We start from the raw sequence: 10,738 nt of genomic DNA on the forward strand, positions 1-10,738 counted from the left end.
TTTGCCCGCTCTTGCCTCCCTGCTCTCCTCTCGACTTTTTCCTCCTTTTATTTCTTCCGCCTCCTCTTTTCCCCACGCTCAATCTTGGAAAGGGGAAGTGCGGCCGAGTTGGGGACAAGGGTGCTAGCAGGCCACATCACTAAGGGGGCGGAAGTGCAGGAGCTGGGCAGAGGCACCGAACGAGGAGATTTTCGTTCCCGATGGAAGTAAATAACAGGGGATTTTCCTTGAGCAAGGTCCCCGCGGGGACGGGTGTTCAGTTGGATAAACATTGCTTGGCCTGCGCTCTGCCTCAGAGCAAGTGCTAGGGGCTAAGAAGATAGAAACAGGAGTGAGTTGAACCGAGCCCCAAGGCCTTGTGCCCCTAGCCAGGAAATGAATCCCTTCCGTCCAGTCGCGGCCCCCTGCCTCCTCCAACCACGGTGAAGCGAGTCAGTAAACACGAACTCGGTCCGCTGGGCAGGTAGAAGAGCTTGAGTCTACCGTGACATTCCTAGATTTGCCCCTCACTGGCCACATCTACGTTCATTCCTATGGCTCTGGTATACATGTCCATATCTAAATCAATAGACCTTTATTATAACACCACCTTCTCTTGTATACCCTTTCGAAGTACTGATACCCACCTGTCTGTCATTAATCCCATTTTAGATGAAGAAACAGACTGTAGAGGATCGATGTCTTGGGTTTGGTTACAGTCTGGGTTGTGCTGGGAGAGCCCAATAGTCCTGACCTGGTCCTGGTTCCACTTCCTTTCCACCCCTACCCGGGATGTCCCTGCCAGCTTCCCCAGAGACATCTACCAGGATGGGATGAGGTGCTGGACTCTGGGGGTAAACCTAAAGCCCCATTTGTGGCCTTCTGGATCTTTTACTACAGCCTTTCAGCTGAATCCAAATTCATAAAGAGATTTGTTCTGTGTGGTTTGGATTCTGCACTGGGGATCTGAAGGGCCACATGTGGCCTTGCGGCCAAAGGTTCCCCACCCCACCCCTCCCTTACTTTTCTGTCTTCCAATGCCCCTTTCTATGGATTTCCTGTCCTGTAATTCCCTGGTTTCCTTCTTTCCCTCCCCTTGTTCTGCATGTCTTTATCCCTAGCCTGATTTCCTCTTATTTCCACTTCCCTTAGGGAAGTGATTTTGAACCGGTGTGCTGCAACACACTGGTGTGCCATGAGAGGAACTTAGGTGTGGCATGAAAAATTTTAAAGATCATTAAATTATTTTCGAAAGAAGTTCAAAGCACAGTAAGTATATATTTTTTTACTCTTTTTAAAATCAACATAATTTAAATGTGCCTTGAAAGTTTAACTATAGGTTCAAGTGTGCCATGAGATTTTTTTTTTAAAGGTTGAAAAACACTGCCTTCATGCCTCTTCTCTCTTGTCGCTTCCCCTGCAGCAGGCTAAGAGAGGAAGTGTCAGCCTTCAGGGGGTCTCTGAGCCAGCCACTGTGTTCTGAATTCAGCATCAGTGCCTCCATCTACACTCTAGTCTCTTCCTGTGCTATCTCCCCTGCCCTCCCAAACTCTCATAGGTCTCCCTCTACCACCATCCCCTACAACTGATTTTATACACAAATACCTCCTCTCTTCACCATCAGCTGCCCACTGTAACCAAAGCCTGTTGCTCCCCACTATGTGCCCACTCTTCCTCCCCTTCTCAAATTGCTGAGCTCTTCCAGAGACAGAAAGCTGATCATGCTGGAGTACCCTACCTTCCACACATCTCCCCTGCCACTTCTCAGAGTTTCCTGCAATCCTATGCCTTGCCTTCTGTAGAATAGCAGCATGCCTTCCAGGCTGATACAGCCTGGCCCACCCAATCTGGCTGTGGCCCCCATCAACGTTTTCTCTCCCCCCTTCATCTCTGAAATACCCTGAGCTCAAATCCTGACTCTTGCATTTATTAGTTGTGAGACCTGATGCCAATTATCCTGCCTTAGCTTACACATCTGTGAAATGGCAACATCTGTGAGGATTAAATGAAGTAACATGTGGTACATAGGACCAATGCCTGACTCCAAAGAAGCACTTGGGAAAAGCCTCTGCCTTTGCTCACCAGGGTAAACTTGGGAATCATCCTCAGAACCTCATTCTCTCTCATCCTCTGCATCCAACCAATCAGTTAAGTACTTCTCTTCCTTTTCCTGTTTTGCTGGCTAGCTTCATTCTTCACAACTGAGATCATCTCTCTGGGAAGCCCCACTACCTCCACTCAGTCATGGCATTCACCTGCATGATGGGTTGTGTGTGTGCCCATCTGTCTCCCTCACTGGGCCATGATGTCCCCTCCCTCCCTCATACCCCTAATATAGCCCAGGCAGTATTTCTCCAACAGTGAAATACTATTTCAGAGAGCTTGCCCCTCTCCTCAACTTCCCAGTCACCTCTCCTTCAGCCGTCCTCTTCCTCTTTCCTCTTCAGCCTGCCTTCATCTTCATCTCCCTCCCTACAAAAAGTCTCTGTTCTCCTGTTTCCCTCAGTTTGTTGACTTTGCTTCTTCAACACTGAACTTCTTGAATGATTTTTAGTCTTTCTCCAACTCTCTCATGTATTCTCCATCCCAGCCTTTGCAACCAAATTTCAACACCCATCACATTAGGAAAATGGCTTGCAAAAGCTCCAAAACTTTAAGTATGATGTTATGACAAGACAAACATGTGCGTATGGACATAACACTAACTACAACCTCATGGAATTATGCTGCAATTGAATGAGTTATTATCCCCACCCAGTGAACTTAGAGCAGTGCTTGGCACAAGGCACTATTATTACTTAGCTATTATTCATAGAGCTGTGCTGTCCAGGACAGAAGCCAGGAGCCACATGTGGTTATTTGGTATTTGAAATGTGAATGGCCGCAATCAAACTGTTCTTTAAATGTAAATACACAACACATTTAGTATTAGGCTTAGTGGTTTTTTTATGTACAAAGGTATTAATATTTTCTATATTGATTACACAAAATAATGGATAGAATAAAATGTACTATTTATTATTTGTACTTATTTCTTTTGAAGTGTAGCTACTAGAACATTTAAAATTACATATGTGTCTCACAGTACATTTCTATTTGACAGCATTGTCATAGAAAGCACAGAAGGGCTGGGGGAAAGGAAAACAGATCTTGTAACTACTTCCCTAAATCAACTATCATGAAATTCTTGCAGTAGCCTTCCAATTCTTTCTATATGTCGCTTCCTTTTTAAAACAATAGGATCATACTGTACATAGTTTTGTAACCTGCTTGTTTATAACTAATCAAAGCATCTTTGTCTCTCATTAAATATTCTGTATTGGTGGGCATACATGCTATTTACAAATTTTTACTGTCTTAAATAAAACTTTGACAAACAACTCCATAGCTGTAGCTTACTACATGTTCATATTTTTCTATATAAATCTCTAGAAGTGTAATTTCTACAAGTGTGATTTCCAAATATGCAACATTTTAATTCCTTTAATTAATGTCACCAGTTTGGCCTCTGGAAACATACCCATTTATTCTCCCACAGGCAGAGTTTGAGAATTTCTCTTCATCTTCTGAAATGTTTATCAGGACTCCTGGTTTCCAAACTTAAGTTTTTTTTAGTTATGATTTTTCATGGGGTCTTCAGCACTGAGGTACCTTCAGCTCTCTCTCTCTCTCTTTTTTTTTTTTTTTTTGGAATCTCTATCTCTTCATTTTCTGAACAAGGTCCTTGCCTGGATCTGCCCCCCTCTGGGAGTTACTCTTTCATGGGCTCCTCTTTCTTCTCCTAACTTTATCCACTTAGGTGTCCTTGTCCAGCCATCTTCTCATTCTGCGTATCACACCATATACCAATCCATCTATCATCTGTTCCAGTGGTTCTCAGTCTTCCTAATGCCACAGCCCTTTAATACGGTTCCTGTGGGTCACAACCTACAGGTTGAGAAGTGCTGATCTATTCCCTTAGCTTCAGCCAATACCATCATGTATACCCTTTACAGGTTTGTAATGCCAACCCCATATTTCCCCCAAATCAAGTCACTAATTTTCAAATGCTTGTGAGATGTTTTTGTGGGGGTGCCTTAGACCACAAGGTGGTTCTCGACCTTCCTAATGCAGCAATGTATTTTCATTGTTAAAAGGGGGTCGCAACCCACAGGCTGAGAACCACTGCCTTAGACGCTCACCATACTCCAAAACTGAGCTCAACATCTTCTCTGACAAATCTGTGCCTCTCCCTGGCTTCCTTCTTCTGATAATAGCCAAGCCTTTCTGCAGGACACCCAAGCTCCACAGCTAAGAGGCATTTGTGATATCTCCTTTCCCCAGTCACCACCTGTACATCTAGTCAGTCTTTACACCCTTTCTTTTCTTTCCATTTTCTCTGCCACTAATTTGGGCTCCTGTTACCTTTCCCTGGTAATTCTATCATGAAGACTACTTGTGGTCTCTGCACAATTAGTTCTTCACATGGCTGCTAGATTTCTACAACACAACTCTACCCTGTTAAAATTTTTTCACACAACTCAGACCTAGGGAAGTTTTCTTACCTCCCCATGACTCAGTTTTTCACCGGCAATCTAACATATAGGGTTGTCATTACAAAATGTAAAGGGTGTGCATGAATGTATTGGTTGAAGCTATGGGAGTAGATGATAGAGAGATGATAGGTAGATTGATAGATGGCATGATAAGCAGATAATATAATGCCTACTCTCCAGAGTGTTTAGAGAATTAGAATACATGCGTAGCTCTTACCACTTAAGAGCTCACTAAGCGTTAATTCCAGTGTCACTGATTCCAGTATATTTCAGGCTCCTTAGCTTGGCATTCCAGGCCCCCGTGAGCAAGTCATACCTTTCTAGCATCATGTTTTCTGCTCACCTATGAATAGAATGTACTGTGGCAATACTGCCACCAGCCAGGACATTAATCAGAGACTCCTTACTCTCTGTCTCTCTGTGTCTCTCTGTGCATGGCCTATAGATTTACCCTCCAGGCTTTGCTCTAAAACATTACTCTAGAGCAGCAGTTCTTAACCTGTGGGTGGATCGCAACTCACAGGAACTGTATTAAAGGGCCACAGCATTAGGAAGGTTGAGAACCCTGCTCTAGAGTATGTATCAGTCCAACTTCTGAGAGGCAGAACGTTGTCAACAGTGTGTGCAGTCAAGTAAGCAGAATGTCAGCTTCAGGAGAACATTTGTTTTGTTCACTGCTGTGTTTCCAATACTTTTATTATATGGGGCATATAATAAATGCTCTTTAAAGATTTGTTGACTAGACCCCATAAAATTGAGAAACATAAATCAAGATTCAGTTTGTTTTGGGACAGTAAAACAGTGAAAGTTTTCATCACAATAGAACATAGAGAAGATTCAGCTCCTGCTCTTTGAGGTTTGCCAAGCCTCACAGGAGAGCTGGAATTCTTGTCTGACCCTTAGGGTGGGGTGCCCATGCTAGGCCTTATCTTGGAAGAAGATTCCTCCTTCAGAGACACTGACTGCAAAGAAAGAAAACCCAGAGGCTTTGAACTTGGAGTGTGCCCGATAATAGGCTAAACTCTTGGTGGGAAAGACTATAAATTCAAAGTTTCCAGTGTGACTCTATATTTTAATATGTGTAAACTTGAAGCAAATACCTCTTTCTTCTAGAAAGACCAGAATGGGTATCTTATAAATGCAGAGATAAACCACTTCAATGGATGCTTCGTTTTTTTTTTTGCAAAGATAAGGCCAGGACTTAATTCTTAAATGAAATCCATTAGAGATCCCACGGCTCAAGTGTTCTGCATAACATATAAATGTCTTCTCTGTAACAGGATGTTATCTTTCCAGATTAACTTAGAGGAATGTTTCTTTTCAACATATGGGTTTCGTCTGCTCTGTCCCTGAAAATTAGGGTTTCTTCTTGGGCATATGCATGCATTCTTATTCAAATAGCTCTCCAAAGAACTGGAAAATAAAGGTCAGGGAGGCCTATATTTTTCATCTTGACCTGAATTGCCAAAGCCCACCATGAGCTATTCTGCTGAATGGCTGCTCAGACTTTCAGTCCAGAAGAATTCCTACACTTTGGAAAAGGTACTCACATCAAATGATTCTGTACTGGTAGACTGGCCTAGTGGAACTCCAGGCAACACCAGCCCCTGGGAGTTCCAGAAGGGACTGAAACTTGGGCATCCTATTAGGCAGCAGAAAGGGCTGGAATGGGAGAACTTGCAGACCAGGTGAGATTTGGGCTGAAGCTGAGAGACAATCTCTCCTCCCTAAAAGTAGAGGGTCTGGACTATGAGGGAGGAAGTAAGATCTTGTGATTACAGGAATGGGACTATCAGCTGGGCATGGTGGCTCATGCCTGTAATCCTAGCTTTCTGGGAGGTTGAGGCAGGTGGACTGCTTGAGCTCAGGAGTTTGAGACTAGCCTGAGCAAAAGTGAGACCCCGTCTCTATTAAAAATAGAAAAACTGAGGCAAGAGGATCACTTGAGCCGGAGTTGGAGGTTGCTGTGAGCTATGATACCATAGCAGTCTACCCAGGACCACAGCTTAATACTCTGTCTCAAGAAAAAAAAAGTAATAATGGGATTATCAACCAAAAGACATGTGAGTGATGCAATGAAAAATATGGTCCTTTGTTGTAGCTCAATATCAAGACACTTCAGTAGACCCATTTCTACCTGGCTTGGTGTTCTGCAGATCTGCCCACCTACCCACTCCCCAACTGTCCACTCACACTAGTTTGTTCATATCTAGATCTGACCCCTTTGCATTACTGAGTACATACATTTCTTGCCTTTTTTCAGTTGTTGAAATAATTTGGGTGGGGTCATTTATAGATTTTCTTTATGAGAGTTATCATCTGAATGTGACATCAAATTAGTTTGATGTCCAGAGAGCCTCTCCAGTACAGGATATCTAAGAATGCATCTTACTTCAACTTTTTGTTATACAAATTTCCAAATACACATAAAAGTAGGCAAAATAGTACAATGAACACCCATATACTTGTCACCTAGATTTTACAATTAGTAATAATCATAATTGTCAATCTACTTTATCCTTTTTTCTTTCAATATTTTAAAGTAAATCACAGATATTGTAATACTTTACCCCTAGATTTCTCACTATGGATCTCTATGGGGAATTCTTTTTTTAAAAAAGCAAACTTTTATTATGTGAAATTTTGAACATACTTTGTAGAGAGAAAACACCTTATAGTTATCCCTCAACTCCATACAGTTATCACTCAAACTTGGTTATCAACCTTTAGGCAGTCTTAAAAACATCTTTTAGAATGACGGATGAGTTGGCATAAAAGTAAGGAAAAATTTTCAGTTGCCCCTAGATTATAGGAAGCTTGAATTGAGACAAGAAAGTAAGTTCTCAAGCTGGAGTTTGTGTTGGAACAACTCCTGATTCAGAGCTCGAGTTCTAAAGGGTCACAAATGAGAGGAACAGGGGACAAGGCTTGAGATTCATCCAAGGCAGGAAATCAGATCAGAGATCCCTGAAAGGTGACATCTTTACTGAGTGAATAAGAAAAGAATTTCACCCCCAAAAAGGGAGATGGCAGGAATATGTGGCTGGCTCTGTGTGGAAGTGGGGAAAGAAAACATGTTTTCCTGAGAGTCCCTACCCACAGCCCCACTCTTCCTTGAATTAGAAATCAAACATTTCAAAAGGCCCCGAAAGATTCCAGGCTGAAAATTTGGTGTTTCCTGGCAGAATAAAACAGAAAACAAATGTATTTATTCTTCTGTAGAGAAATACATTTGCAAGCCAAACCTCAAATCATTCTTCCAGATAAAGTTCCAAGAAAGATAAACTCACAATCAAAAAAAACCACAAAGTACACAGAAAAACCAACTACCATGAGGATTAGCTGAAATCACAAACTGCAGAATCAGACCTGCAAAAAGATCACATATTAATACAAATTATCATATTAATATATAATATATTTAAATTTAATATGTTATATATTTTATTATAATGGAATATATAAAATAATTATGCTTAATGTGTCAAAAAATAAAAAAGGTATTAAAAAGAAAATTAAAAATACCTATATGAGTGTAAAATGGTATAACTCTGGAAAATTATTTTGCAGTTTAAATAATGTTAAACATATACTTGGTCACCCAATCTATTTGTGGACTGGCTATTCTCTGTGTGAGAGAAAAGAGGCATATGTTCACAGAAAGACTTTTTTCCTAATCACCAAAACTGTTTATGGACACATGAATTGTCTTAAGATTTTGATGGTTAAGAATAAAGTTTTTCTGTGGACATATGCACTAAACAGTCGGATGGAATAAATTGTTAGATTCATACAATGAAATACAGTAAAAAAAAAATCAGCTATTGACACATGCAACAATATGGATAAATCTCAGATGCATCCTTGGGTAAAAGACGCCAGACGGGAAAAAGTACAAACTGTAAGATTTCATTTATGTGGTACTGTAGAACAAGCAGAATTAATCTATATTAATTGGAGTCAGAATAGTGGTTACCTATGAGGGATTATTGATAGGAAAAGTGACACAGTGGGACTTTCTGAGGTCCTAGAATTTTTTTTTTTTTTTTTGAGACAGAGTCTCACTTTGTCACCCTTTCTCAGTGCTGTGGCATCATAGCTCACAGCAACCTCAAACTCTTGGGCTCAAGTGATTCTCTTGCCTCAACCTGCCAAGTAGCTGGGACTACAGGTGCCCGCCACAACACCAGCTAATTTTTTTGGAGACAGGGTCTTGCTCTTGCTCAGGTTGGTCTCAAACTCCTGAGCCAAGCTATCCTCCTGCCTCGGCCTCCCAGAGTGCTAGGATTACAGGCATGAGCCACCACACCCTGCCATGTTTTAAGTTTTAACCTTGTATTTACTGGGAAGTACATGTAGGGGAAAATGCGTCAAGATACACACTTAAGTTTCATGCATTTTTCCACATATACATTATACCTCAGTGTAAACAAAAAGGACCCAGGTGATCTGGGAAAGTATCAAAGAGAAAAAATTATAATCACTGACATTGGAAATTCAATTAATAAGAAATTATAAGATTAGACATAGCAGAAGAGAGAATTCATGAACTAAAGAGCTGAAGAAATGCAGCACAAAGAGAGGCAAAGCGGTAAGATGGACTGAGCAGTTATGAGGGTTATATCTCAAGGGTTATTCTATATCTCACCAGTGTTCTAGAAGTAGACAATAGCGGTCATGGGGGATAGAGGCTTCATTCAAAGAGCTAATGGCTGAAACTTTTTCAAAATTGATATACCAGTTGCTATGGTTTGAATGGTTGTTTTCTCCAAAACTCATGATGAAACTTAATTCCCAATGTGGCAGTATTCAGAGCTAGGGCCTTTAAAATGTAAATAAGTCAGGAGGACTCTGCCCTCATGAATGGATTAATCCAGTCATGGATTAACCCATTAATAGATTGATGAGTTATCATAGGAGTGGGACTGGTGGCTTAATAAAAAGAGGAAGAGAGACCTAAGCTAGCACCTCAGTCCCCTCACCATGTGATATCCTCTGCCACTGCAAGATTCTGGAGAGTTCTTGCCAGCAAGAAAGCTCTAATCCAGCAGTTCTCAACCTTTGGGTCACGACCCACAGGAACGGTACTAAAGGGCCAAGGCATTAGGAAGGTTGAGAATGACTGCTCTAATCAGATGTGGTCCCGTGACCTTGGACTTCTCAGCCTCCATAACCATAAGAAATAAGTTCCTTTTCTTTGGAAATTACTCAGTTTTAGGTATTTTGTTATAAGCAACAGAAAACACCAATCCTTGAATGGAAAAGCCTGCTGAATTCCAGCAAGATAAATTAATCTACAGGGTATCCCAAAGGTCATGCATAATGTCACCAAAATTTTACAAAATATTTGTTACATATTGGCCACCTCTTTGTAAAACTTTGCAATAAATATTTTGTAAATAAAGGCACATTTAGCTACAATTTTCCATTTTCCCTATGTATGGTGACTTTATGGGCAATGTTTGGGACATCCTGAGCATATAGACAATGTAATTGCAAAACACATAAGAGATCCTATAAGTAGCCAGAGAGAAGAGATAGACTATTAGAAAGTGATAACAACTGGATTGACAACTAACTCACAATAGTGGATGCCAGGAGAGAGTGGGATAGATCTTCAAAGCACTGAGAGAAAATGACTTACATCATAGGACTGTATTTCTAGTAAAAACTGTCTTTCTAGAATAAGAGTGAAATAAGGATGTTTTCAGACAAATCAAAAATGTAAATTTCTATCAACTGACCCTCCTCATTTAAAGGAATTTTGGGGCAGAAGGAAAATTATTGTAGAAGAAAAGTCTGAGATGAAAAGATGAGTGGTGAGTGAAGTTAATACAATACAAATAAATATTGACTATATAAAACTATAATGTCCTTGTATAATTTTGTGCGCCCCCCAAATAGAACTAAATATCAAACAACAATAGCACGTAAGTTGGGTTGGGGTGGTGATCAAAGTTAAAGCACATTTGAATCATATATTTTTTCTGAAGGAGAGTAAAGATGATGATAAACTTTAGATTTTGGGAAGTTAAATGTACCTAACCAAATGTCCAGGGTACTGGATGTGGTGGCTCATGCCTATAATCCTTGCACTCTGGGAGGCCAAGGTGGGTGGATTGCTTGAGCTTAGGAGTTTGAGACCAACCTGAGCAATAGTGAGACCCTATCTGTACTAAAAATCGACAAACTAGCTGGTTGTTGTGGCAGCTGCCTGTAGTTCC

Source organism: Otolemur garnettii, unplaced genomic scaffold (genome assembly GCF_000181295.1).
Source record: "Otolemur garnettii isolate 467f Iridium unplaced genomic scaffold, OtoGar3 scaffold00068, whole genome shotgun sequence".
Lineage (NCBI taxonomy): Eukaryota > Metazoa > Chordata > Mammalia > Primates > Galagidae > Otolemur > Otolemur garnettii.